The sequence below is a fragment of the Giraffa tippelskirchi genome, chromosome 8 (assembly GCF_054371585.1).
Source record: "Giraffa tippelskirchi isolate mGirTip1 chromosome 8, T2T-mGirTip1v1.2.pri, whole genome shotgun sequence".
In the NCBI taxonomy this organism is placed as follows: Eukaryota; Metazoa; Chordata; class Mammalia; order Artiodactyla; family Giraffidae; genus Giraffa; species Giraffa tippelskirchi.
Window position 1 is genome coordinate 4,727,514 of NC_137282.1, and position 13,314 is coordinate 4,740,827.

At 43.2% G+C, this 13,314-nt stretch overlaps 1 protein-coding gene across 22 annotated transcripts in view; it reads left to right on the plus strand.

Moving 5' to 3' along the window:
- The window catches only part of RARB (retinoic acid receptor beta), a 1,227,259-nt gene that overhangs the window by 651,134 nt on the left and 562,811 nt on the right, over positions 1-13,314 (plus strand). The window contains exon 11 of one of the 22 annotated variants that reach the window (XM_081521064.1): positions 2,481-2,660. The exons of the other annotated variants lie outside the window; for them this stretch is intronic. The gene's annotated coding sequence lies outside the window, so the exon portion shown is untranslated. The remainder of the gene's footprint in view (positions 1-2,480; positions 2,661-13,314) is intronic. 22 annotated transcript variants of the gene reach the window in all.

Consider the following 13,314-nt stretch of genomic DNA (forward strand, 5'->3'; position numbering starts at 1 on the left):
TTGCTAAATTAGTAGACCACTGGCAATACCTTGGGTCTGAACTTGTTTGGATAAGAGGCTTGGTTCTGCTGTGTGGTCATCTATCAGGAGTCAGGGAGGGGGTCCTGGGGGTCAGTGGTCAAGAGAACATGCATTGTAATCGCACTTCCTGGGTTCAGATTCGTGATCTTCCATTTGACCTTGGCAAACTACTTGTTTATATCACAGTTTTCTCGTAAAATGAATATAGTAATAGTGGATACTCCGTGGATGTCTTATGAGTAAACACTGTATATTTGTAAGAGATCTTAGCATAGTCTTGGGTACAGACAGTACTCAGTAAACACTGGCTGGTGTCACTAGTCTTGGCTGAACTAGATGCACTAATCCAGAGCATCCCTGTCACAAGTTCAGGCTGCATGTTCGAAGGCAGACCAGACACAACAGGTATGACTCAGCCCAGCTCCACACGTCAGGCACCCATCACGGGGACACAAACCTCCCTGCCAATAGCAAGGGAGTTTTGCCTTCATATATGGAGAATTGCTTATTCATTCAGGTTAGCAAGTGGCTACTATAAACATTCAGATGGACTCTCTACTAGAGCTCAAGATGCATACGAGCTGGTGCCTGCATTTTATCATTGAAAAGTATTTGCATTTTTAAAAAGAAGGATATAATGAGATAAATAAGATTAGCTAGATGGACACTCAGAAGGTGGAACAAGGACTAGAGGAGAGAAGTGAAAAGGAGAGGAAACAAGGAAAGGAGAAGTGGTGTTTTGATAAGTACAGCATAAGTAGAGAATTTTAGGTCTCTCCCTCCCAACGTCAAGGCATGCAGGTATAAAATGGATTTATCACATGAGCTGGTGTGCTTACCTTGGGCATGCAGGAAAGGAATAAAACTTGATGGGTGCAAGAAAAAATGAAAACTTGTGGTCTCATATCATCCAGGAATTCTTAATAACTGTATTAAGAGTTACAAACTCACAGGACGACAGACAGGAAAGAGGCTGGACAGATGTTAGGTGGTCAGTGGTGGTGACACCGAGCTGGGGAGTGATAGAGAGTAGTGGTGACCAGGGAGACTGGAGGTCACTCACTCCTTTAAAGGCAGCTGCTACTCACACCCAGCTGACTGTCACCATGATGGGAGTTTGATGGAAGAGGGCCATGTCTTCCAATTTGACAAGAAAAGCAGGAAACACAGTCTTTTTAAAATTTTCGGATCTCTATTTTAGAAGATTACCAACCAATTGAAATATAAGACATTGTATGGCTCAATATAACATGCATCTCTGTGTCCAGTTGAGTGTGATGTCTTAAACATTGTGGCTTACTCACATTCTATGGGATGTGAGCTATATAATGTAAGCGAAAGCTCTGGCCACAATTTTCCAGTCAAAAATGGATCCTATTGTTCATATAGCCCCATGGGATTTTGGAAAATGGCCATGGAGCATATTCCGTGCATATTTCTTGAAGATGAATGACCTAGGAAACTTTATAAGCAAAATGGGCCTTCCTGTCTTGAAGACTTAGATTTTCCTTTGACCATACCTGCCCTCCAGCAGGAGTTTTGCTGACACCTGCCACACCCATCCATTGTGTGTTATCTCTGGATGCCATTTTCCCTTAGCAATGACAGAGTTCAGTGGTTGCAACAGAGATCCTATAGGTCACAAAGACTAAAATTGTTATTATCAGGCCCTTTGCAGAAAAAACTGACCAACCCCTGTGTGTGTGTGCTTAGTTGCTCAGTCATGCCCGACTCTTGCGACCCCATAGACTGTAACCTGCCAGGTTCCTCCCTCCATGGGATTCTCCAGGCAAGAATACTGGAGTGGGCTGCCATTTCCTTCTCCAGGGGATCTTCCCGACCCAGGAATCGAACCCAGGTGTCCTGCATTGCAGGCAGATGCTTTACCGACTGAGCTACAAGGGAAGCCCCGTGATCCAAATAGACCAAGCCCTAATCCAAATAAATACACCAGCCAAAAATGAGTACGTAATTTGAAAAGTACTGTAACAGAAGTGTGTGTACAGAAATTCATGTGTTTGTGCATGAAGTGCTGCAAGATCTTAGAGGAGGGAGGGATCCTCACTCCTCAGAGGCAGTGTGGAAGGCTGGGCCGAGAAGGCAACGTTCAGCTTAGGCTTGAAGGACAGGGCAGAGGTCCCCACGTGCAGAAGGGAGAACTTTTAGGCATGGCACCCTGGGATCACAGCTAACCATTTCAGCTTGCAGAAGACAGGAAGCAAAGGGCGGCTGAAAACTGGGAGTAAGTCAGGGAGGCAAGGAAGGTCTTGGTTCAGTGCCCTTTCAGCTCTCAGAAGCACGAGGTTCATATTTAAGTTTATTTAAAGAATAGCTCTTTTGACTCAACTTCAAAGTAGAACACTGTTAGGTGAGTACAAACTACCTAGTCAAGGTAGACAGTGAATGTGATCCATAAGAAAAATATCTGAGCACACCAAGTTAACCTTTTTTTTTCTCAGGGAGTGACATTGCACATGGTGGGCACTTGATTTTTGGCTCAATGAAGTATCAGAATCCAGTCTGTCAAAGCAATAAGGAATGTGGATTTGTTTTTCCTAAGAATAGTTTGCAAAGAATATATTCCACATGGAGTGGTACAGTACATGTTTTATGTAACATCCAGCAGTAATGCATACCTGGTAAGTGTTTGGTACATATTTTCTGAATTAATAAGCTAGTCAAAATAGTTTATATTTATCCAGTTTCTACTCGTTCTTCAAGATTTCTCTATTGAACATTCCAAAATTGTCATTTGAGATGGGAACCAAGGATGATAGCACTAAAGTTACTTGGAGGCTCTTTGAGGGGTTCATTGTGCTCTTTGGAGGGTTATATCCCAAGATTACTGGTCCAGTTCTTCCACACTCCTGCTCATACTTGTCAGCTCAACAATAGTGAGCAGGGGAAACCCGCTCATTCTAACTCGGCATGAGAGTTTCAACATTTCTTTGAAGGACATCCAAGAGTTTAGTTAATGTATTCGTTAGGGCAATGCTAATTGTTGCAACAAAGTAACCCAAAATGCAAATAAGATAGATCACTTTCAACATTAGATCTTACACTGCCTTCCTTTCAGTGATGTCATATCTTTGTGTGAAGCTGGTTTCTCAGGACTTGTGATTTTCAAAAGCAAATATTGTGCCCAAATCAACATTGCATAGGAAATAAAGCTGGTGGTGTTTGAGAAGTTGTACAAAGCTCAACAGATGCACGAATCTCATTAGTAAGCAGTGATGGTTATGTAAGAATATTTCTCTCTCAACTTTATATGTGTTATTTTTTTCAAATGGCACTACTAGACTACTCTCAGGACACACATTAGTAACTTTTTTTAACCTGACCACCTTGACGTGGAATCATTAGATGCTTCTTTCGGGGGATGAGCACTGTGAAAAGGTGCAGAAACGGAGGCCCCTCTGCCCTGGGGCTCTCTTGCAGGCAGAAGCTCGGTTCAAGGTAAAGCTAGCCTTAACTGCCGGCTTTAACTTCCAGCCCAGGTGTGTCAGTGCTCAAGCTTGTGGCAGGAGGGAGGAGAGATGAGAGAGGGAAACCTCCCTCTCCAAGGTCCCTACTGGTGCCCTTAACTCACTCGACTCATGTTCTGTCAGCAAGACCTTAGTTCAATAGCCATATGTTCTGGCGACTGTGGCTAGGAAGTGTAGCGTCGCTAGCCAGTCATGGCCCAGGCAGCTACAGAGGAGGAATGAGTGTGATGGACAGCTGAGTCTGTACTGTCCACCCTCTGGCCGCTTAAAAACCATCCCCCACTTCCCCCAGGGAAGAAGCAAGACACACCAAGCCCATTCCTGCTCCAGGGTTCGATCCATCTGCTGATCCTCCGCTATTTCCATTAGGGATGGACTAGCTCCTCCTGGTCTGGACAGCTATGTAATAGAAGACAAGTCCTGTATACCACCCCACCTAACACACACACGCAACACCTTCATACAACCACATGGCAACTCAAGTACGATATAACTGCATTTAAAGATTGCCTTTTTAAAACATTGGAGTGTGACTGCTTTACAATGTTGTCTTAGTTCCTGCCGCGCAATGAAGTGAACCGGCTATAGGTACACATACGCCCCCTCCCTCCTGAGTCTCCCTCCCCTCTAGCTCATCGCAGAGCACCGGGCTGAGCTCCACGTGCTACAAAGCTTCCCGCCAGCTGTCTGTTTTACACGTGGTGGTGTATATATGTCGGTGCTACTCTCTCCATTTGTCCGCGTCCTCCCCCTCCCCCACTGCGTCCGCAAGTCCATTCTCTATGCCTGCGTCTCCATTCCTTCCCTGCGAATAGGTTCATCAGTACCATTTCTCTAGATCCCACATGTACATGTTAGTATACGATGTTTGTATGTTCTCTCTTCGCTCTGTATAACAGACTCTAGGTCCATCCACCTCTCTGCAAATGGCCCAGTGTCTTTTAGACAGAGGAAGAACTGGTCCGTAGCGATAATGGAGCTCTCCTGCAAGGGCGCTTCAGAGTCTCCTTGGATCTGGCAGCGGGTGGCTGGCAGGAGGAGTTCCTAGGCTCGCCTGTTCCCGCCTCCTGGGTGAACTCTTGCTCACGGTCTTCTGTGTCTTCTAGCTCCATCTGTTGACAGGTGATCCTAACCTGTCATCCTCTGTGGTGTTATCTGGTAGACTTCAGCACATCTGTTTCACAGTCCAGTTTCTGCTAGCATCACTTGGGGGTGGGCTAGTGAGAGTCCACTTAGGGCTTGAATCATCACAGGCGTACTTTGCAGCCTAGTGATGTGGCTTCTCTAGGAACATCATTTCCTCAGAATCACAGTAGGCTTCTCATCTGTTTGAGTCCAACCACTTCCCACACTCCCGACGGCACACAGACCCTCTCCCTCGACTTCCTCCTGTCTTTGTTTCCTTGCTCGGCCATGTCCCTTTCATGTGAATGGTGGCTCTGTTGAGACCACGTGAAACGTCAGGCTGGGGAGGGACCCCTTCCTGGTCATGTGAGTTCAGCCAGCACCCAGCTGCTGGACCTTCACTCTCCCCTGTCTCTGCTTGCAACCAGCAACTCCTCTCTGCTCATTTTTCTTATAATATCTCACAAAAGGTAGAAAAGAGCGAGCCAATGCCCACCACTGTTCAGGATCTGTTAGCCAACTCCTTGGGCTTCCCTAGTGTCTCAGACGGTAAAGAATCCACCTGCATTGCAGGAGATGCAAGAGATGCAGGTTCAATCCCTGGGTCAGGAAGATCCCCTGGAGAAGGAAATGGCTACCCACCTCGTATTCTTGCCTAGAGAACTCCCAGGCGAGAGCCTGGTGGGCTACAGTCCCTGATGTCATAGATAGTTGGACACGACTGAGCGGCTGACACTTTCAGTTTTGCTTTACAGGCACAGGCTCGGGGTTTGTAAATCCACCTGTTTAGCCATGCTGTCCAGGATTCGTTTTTGCATCTCTCTCCTCTACCATGGATGATACTGATTTCCTTTTAAGTTTGCTTCTTTATGGGACTGTGTGCAAGGTGTGCTTCCTGGGACTGCCTCCAGAACTTTCCAAAAAGCTGATAGCAAACATCTTCTCACGTCTGCTTGGCTGGACATCTCAGTGTGAAACCAATCAGCACCAAGGATAATTTGAATAATCCAAATGTACATCCCTTTTGTGTTTGCCTGCGTGCTAAATCACATCAGTTGTGTCCAACTCTGTGTGACACTGTGGACTGTAGCCCGCCAGGCTCCTCTGTCCATGGGATTCTCCAGGCAAGAATACTGGAGCGGGTTGCAATGCCCTCCTCCAGGTGATCTTCCTGACCCAAAGATTGAACCAGCATCTCTTACATCTCCTGCATTGGCAGGCGGGTTCTTTACCACTAGCGCCACCTGGGAAGCCCACATCCCCTTTAGTAGAGGCTAAATCCTCAAACTAGGTAACCAAAAGTCAAACAGGAAGGCGTGGAGTAAATGTTAAGAACCAAGTCCATTACAGTCTCCACGAGAGATGACAGTAGAAGGAGCAAAGGAGCCCCCAGCACCAAGACTTCGGACTGTCTAGCAGTAAAATGTATGTAAGGCTAAGGAGTAGAAATAACTATAATTCAGATTTCCTTTTTATCCTAAAAGCATTCAGTCCCCCCTCACCTTTGTAAATCAATACACTAAGCTCCTTTCAGTAATCTTGGCAGGCAAGTATGTGAAACTGATAACTGACGAATAGAAGACGAACAATTTTTTTGCCCATTTTACCCTTATTAGTTAATCTAATAAGGTGCCCTTTATTTCTCTACTTCCCAAATCTTCTCTAATGACCTTTATTTCTTTTATAAAGAAAAACTTTATTTAGCAAATTAATAGATATTTCGTCCTATACTGGGAACTGATGTTGGCAATTTGATCTCTGGTTCCTGTACCTTTTTTAAATCCAGCTTGAACATCTGGAAGTTCATGGTTCATGTACTGTTGAAGCCTGGCTTGGAGGATTTTGAGCATTACTTTGCTAGCATGTGAGATAAGTGCAATTGTGCAGTGATTTGAACATTCTTTGGCATTGAAAACTGACCTTTTCCAGTTCTGTGGCCACTGCTGAGTTTTCCAACTTTGCTGGCATATTGAGTGAAGCACTTTCACAGCATCATCTTTCAGGATTTGAAATAACTCAACTGGAATTCCGTCCCTTCTGTTAGCTTTGTTTGTAGTGATGCTTCCTAAGGCCCACTTGACTTCACATTCCAGGATGTTTGGCTCTAGATGAGTGATCACACCATCGTGGTTATCTGGGTCATGAAGATCTTGTTGCTATAGTTCTTCTGTGTATTCCTGCCACCTCTTCTTAATATCTTCTGCTTCTTTTAGGTCCATACCACTTTTGTCCTATATTGTGCCCATCTTTGCATGATCACTTCTCTGTTCTCGTGAGAAGTGATCTGATGGAAAGACAGAATGAAGAGAAAGCTACACACAAAAAATCAGAGCATGTACTGGTGTGATGAAAGGAAAGGACTAAGTTATATGAGAGGGAAAGTTCACATTTGACTGGGTTGGAGGAAAGATCCATCTGAGAGGGGAAGTATCTAGTTAGTATCACTAGACTCAGATATTTAAAAAAAAGGGGGAAAGAAGACACAATAAATTTAATACTCCAAAGAGGGATTAAATCTCCCTAGTTGTGAACATTTTAAGTTTTAAAAAGGAATATCTCTCCTCTTGTCTTTAAAATCATCAAACTTCTCAATCAGCAACCTTCAGTAGCTCTGTATGCACATAATTCAAACACACCTAACTGTTATTGGTGTTCGGTCAATAATTGCTGACTTGAATTGAACCCTGATTCTCTCCAAACTTTGATTAATAACCTTTGTGCAAGTCAATACAGAGGTATCAGCACCACTTCTGGAAAACATCTTGATTTTGTTTTTAAACAGATGGCTTTTACATTCAGGTTTTAGGTGACATCTTCAGGAAGGAAACCCAGATTTTGAGGGAAGTGCATTTCAGTGTGGTTCCTCTGAACTCAAGGAAGAAATGAGCTGTATATAAATGGTTCCATTCTCGGTAGATTCACTGCCAGTTGAAAATGTAGTTGAGTACATAGATTTTTATTATAATGTTTTGCAGCTCTTGTGTGTGTGATATATTGAAGCATTGGCTTCTTTGCCTTTTTTTCATTAAAAACATCATAAAACATTTAGGAGTCTGTACAGAAATTGCAGTGACCTCTATTTATAATTGAAGAAAGTAATGTTTCCTTTAAAATATAACTGGAGAGCAGTATCCTGACCACAAGGCCCTGAAGTCTGCTAACCAGATTTGTGCAGATTTCCATTCTCATGTGTGCAATCACTAAAATGACGAAAAAAAAAAGACCACTGCAAAGGGAAGGCAGTCTGGTAACTAGGGTGATTTGAAGCAAGCTTATAGAAGCTGGTTTTATGTTTCATTTGGTATTTTTTGTTGTTGTACCAGTGAAGGCAATTTCTATTTTTCAGGGTTGCTAATACTAAATAAGCATGGGACCTCTGTTTATTTCTTAAAATAAAGGAGTGACCTTTTTACTGGACCAAACCTGGATCTGCTCACTGAAGCACAATAAAGCAATCTACTGACCCCCAGTCGTAGTGAAGGAAAGTGTAGCCTTTATTTCAGGGCCCCAGACAAGGAGTGCAAGCAGCTAGTGTTCAGAATACTCGAACTCCCCGACAGATTTCAGGAAAGCATTTTTAAAGGCCGGGTGAGGGAGGTGTGTCACAGGGTATGTGACAAGCTCATGTACAATTCTCTGATTTGTTGATGGTGAGGTAACAGAGTGATGTCATGGGAGGTGACATCATTAGTCCTCAGGCTGCAGGGGGCTGTGTGCTGCAGGTCATCAAGTAAGTAGTTAGTGAACGTTTGGGGGGGGTTAGCATCTGTAAAACAACTCAGGCATGATGCATCAGATACTGTGAGCCGCGTGTCTCACAGAGGAGCTCCAGCAGAGTGTGTGGGGGAGGGTCTGTTGTGGGAAGGCCCTGGAGGGCCCTGCTTGTTTGCAGACCCCAGTCGGCCAAAACCTCTCACGCCACTGCATCTCCAGCCTTCTTGTGGGCACCAGTCCCCCAGGGGTCTTGTTACAGAGAAGATTCTGTTACAGAGAAGATGCGGCGGGCCTGCAGCAGGGTTGCAGACTCTTCATTTCTAGCCAGGTAACTCAGTGCTGCTGCCCCACACCACACTTTTGGTAGCCATAAGTGATGACCAGCATCTCCTGAAAGGTAAACTCTGTCATTGGTCGTTGGAGCATAGCTTTGTGTTTCCTATCTGGTCTTTTGGATAGCTTGTCAAGGTGTCTTAGCTGAGTTACTCAGCTGTTGCTTCTTTCATCGGAGAATTCGTCCTAAAGGCACCTTAGAAGGCAAGGCAAACCCTGCATCCTGGTCAGCGCTATGCCCTTCAGTACATCCATACATTCAGTGCATCCGTAATCCTGCCAGCTGTACCCTCAGATACACCCCAGCTCTCCACCTCCACCACACCAGCCCCATCGGACCCTTCAGTGCCATTCGCCCCAGCTCTTAAGAATGCCCTCATTCACCACCCTGCTTCTCCCCTTACCCCTCAGCACCTAAGTGATTGTCCAAGAGGAGACATCTAACCAGGTGCTGCCCTGCTTTAAATTGTCCAGTAGCTTCCCATCTGCTCCCAGTCTGTGACCATGGCCAACAAGAGCTGCCTGATCTGAGGCTGTAGCCCTCCCAGTCCTCCGCCAGGCCCCTCTCCCAGGGAGCCTCACTCCGGCCCACCCACCTTCTTTTGCTCTTTGCACTCAATAGACCATCCAGCTTCCTACCTCTGAGCTTTGCACTGACACATGTCTCTCCATATGAAAGGCTATTCCTAGGGTGCTGGGCTGCTGCTGGTAGCTTTTCATCCTTCAGGTCATCTCCTGGGAGTGGCAGAACCTCAAGGCCCTATTTAAATCAGCTGTGCCCGCATCCTTCTATATTTTATCTGCCTGCCTGATTCTTGTCACCCTCTGAAAGCATCTTTTTTGTTTGTTTTTGTATCTGTTCACTTGTGTATTTTCTGGCTTCATGCCACCAGGCTAGAATAGAAGCTTCTTGAAATCCTGGCATTTAATGGGTGGTTGGGGTTAGAAGGAAGGAAGGAGGGAAGGAAGGAAGACAACCTCAAAATCTTTGATTAAAATATTCTCCGTTTTTCAATTTAATACTCAATGCTAGTAGAAATTACCTTTCTCTCATGTTCTAGGAGTGACAGAAATTACCACATTTAATTTAACGGCTTTAAAATATTTTTTATAAAGAGTAGTTAATTTCTGTGCTGAGTTTTAGTGACATCATTAACTTTTATTTCCATAAACTCGAATGAGTTGAAAAAAGGCATCATTTGAGGGAATTTACATAAGAGCAGCACTTCTGATGAGGGCTCTCCGTTCTGAGTCCTGTGTTTGTGCTGACAGAGCCCTAGGCGCGCTGTTCTGGGACGGTAGTGAACGCTCGCTAAGTGGTCAGCCACGGCTGCGGTGGCCAGGGGGCCGGGGGTGTTTCACCCCTTGGATCCTTGGTAGGGAACGCAAAGACACCGTACTTTGGAATCCACAGTCAGCTTTCAAATCGTGGGCTCAGTGCTTCCTAGTCATAGACTCTGAGAAAGGGCCCAAACCTTTCTGAGCCTCCTCGCTCTCGGCTGTTAGATGAAAATAAGAGTCTGTTGTGAAGAGATTTTCAAATCATTTATGTAAAATATGAGGCTTATATTTCTGGGGACTATGCACTTGCAGCCTTTATTTTGCAGTCCATGTAAATGGCATGACCATTTACATTTTATCTATGCAAATGGCTTCCAGGAGCACCAATTCAGGGTGTGATTTTACATGGAATGGGTATAAATGGCAGCCCTGGTGAAGTAGACATCCGGAACAATCCTGTCATTGAAAGCAACTAAATATGCTTGGAGAATTCTAGATCAGTCCCTGAGAACAGTAAGAGACTTGAGGAAACTTTAAGGGAGATTTATGGGAAAATGTCAAACTAAAAATGTTAATAATTAAAAATTCAACAGATGAGGTAATCTGCTGAAAAAGTGTTAGTAAGAAGAACCTGCAGTTTAGAATCTGCTGAAAGAATTAGTTAACAAGAAGCCAGATATAAAGAAATAAGCTGAGGAAGGCAAAGTGATTGTTAGGATACATAAGAGAAAGTAGAAGACATAGAGAAGAGGGTAAGAAGGTCCAACATAGATTAAAATAGGAAGAGACAACGTTTGCAAAAAGATGCTCTTTAACTTATCATGTAAATCCAGTGAATTAAAATTTGGCTTTTTTGTAAATCTGTTTCTTCTTTCAGTATTGTACTAGATGTATTTCTTGCTATTTTATAGGTTGTGAGTAATAAACTATTAAAAACAGCAGACAGGTTTAGTGAAAAAGGATTATACTGATTATTTTATTTTTTAAATCAATTATTTTCCTGTGTGTAAATATTAAAACCTCTGATTTCCATTTTTCAGTTTTTGGGCAAAGATAGATTTTTATAAAAATATCATCTTCTGTATATATTTTAATGAGTCAGTAGAGTGTATCTTTTCATGGAGAAATGGTTTAAGGATTTCTAATCTTTGTTTAAAACAAAATCTGGAATATGAATATGTAACAGGCATATTTAGAATCAGATTATGTAAGTTCTATTTGTAGTAAAAGAACTGATCTCAAGCTCCAGGTGAAGTAGATTCAATAGTCCTGGTCTTTGCATTTAAAAATTACTCTCACTTTAACCCTCCAGTTTGTCCAGCTTATAGGGCAGAAAATAATTAATTGCAAATAAAAGACCAGAGCTAAGACAAGCCCTTAGCATATAGTTGGTATTTAGTAAATACATGATCGATAACTGAATTAATGACTATTATAAATTATTTTCAAGTTTTAGGAGATTGATTAAAAAAAATGTAAATCAGATTAGCTTTTTATTTTGTTTGAATTTGCTATTTTCTTAAATGGATTAGTCATCATTTGTCACCATTTCTGGTGTTAAGTACGCACTCTGGTGCAGAGTGATAGAGGAAGAAAGTGATTAAAAGTTGTTTTTCAGTATTTCTTGCCCATTAAAAATTGATCTTTACATGGTTTTTTTCTCGGAAGCTCTTTTTTCTGCCACCTTTCCTCTGCAGAACCCTCTCCAGTCCCCACAAGCAAATCTTTTAGATTTGAAAAACCGAGCTTAGAACATCTGCAGGAAGACTCTGGTAAAGGATTTGTAGAGACTTGACCACCATTCTTTGGGAATCTGTAGGCAGAACGCTCTTTGTGTCTAGAATACGAGTACAGCAGAGGACTAACGGACCACGGCAGGCCCGCTGACCACCTGGCCCACTCTGTCCTGGTGTAGTGGGATCAGCAAAGCAGCTCTGCCCCAGCAGCTCCAGTCTTTGAAAGCACTTGCCCTGTCTTGGAATGCCTCCCTCCAGCAGGACCTGCCAAAGCTCTGCTGACCTTCTGTGGCTCAGCTAAAATACTGCCTGCAACAGGCAGCTTTCCCAGAACACTTTCAACTAAACTCCCACCAGAAACCGTGCTGTCTTTGGTAAAGTAAAAACCTCTGTGACTAATCTTGACAACCAGAGGGTAAAGAGTTGTTCTAAGGCACTGTGTTCCTGAGCGACTTTTCCAACAAGACTGAGCACAATGTGATTTTTTTTCTTAAATAAAAGCAACGGACCACCTTGTATTGATTTTCCTTCCTGCTTGCCGCATGACATTTTTTCTCTCTTACTCTTGCTGCCCTGGCATTATATCTCCTATTCAGTTCAGTTCAGTAGCTCAGTCGTGTCTGACTCTTTGCGACCCCATGAACTGCAGCACGCCAGGCTTCCCTGTCCTTCACCAACTCCTATTAAGCCTTCATATATTTAAAAAACAAGTGAACAGTAAGCAGGAGGGGGGCATTTTACTGTAAAATGGATATATAAATATCAACACTGAATGTCATCATGTATTTTAGTCACTGCTTATGAATCCCTTGACTTTCTTGCAGTAACTCTAAGAAGCCCAAGTCCTATCTCACTCATGTTGTTGTCGCTCACAGTGCTATCTGTATGTGGAGAATCTGCTTGATCTGTAAATTTTAAGTGAAAAAAATGCCCAGCCCTTCTTCTACTTCGTAGACCAAAACAATGTGTCCCAACAGACTTCAAGATATTTATCATTAATTCTTTCAAATCTCTCCATTGATTTATGTGAACTCAACATCTTTGTGCTCTGAAAAGGGAGCCTGAAGGGAAAGTCAGCTGAGGTCTTGGGACATGCACAGAAATTAGACCCCAGAGTTATGCAAGGTGAGGTGTCTACAGAAACAGCCATGTTTCAAGAAAAGTTCACAAGCTTAGCTCCAAGGACAACAAGAACCATGCCTTCCTCCTGGGTTCCTAATCATTTTGTGTTTAGCTTGAATCTTTCACTCTTCAACATCAAGCTCTTCAGTAACTTGGCTCCTTCTGTAGATATCACACTGAAAATAATGGACCTTGGAAAAAAAATCTTGGCACAGAGTTGTTTCTTTTTAAACATTTTTGATCAGCTGTAGGATTTTATAGTCATATTGTTTGTGAAATGCCTTTTCTGTACATTTTTATCATGGCAGTGTTTATGTTGCATGTCTAATTAGCTTCAACATACCAGATGAATTGTTTAAACCCGTCTGGCATGCTATAATTTTTCAAAGTTCCTCATCTGCTAAGAAAAAAATATATTTGCAAAGGCTTTAGATTTCAGGAATCACAAGTCTGTGATGGATCCTATTCACCATAAGAAACATTTCAAGGGGGACAAA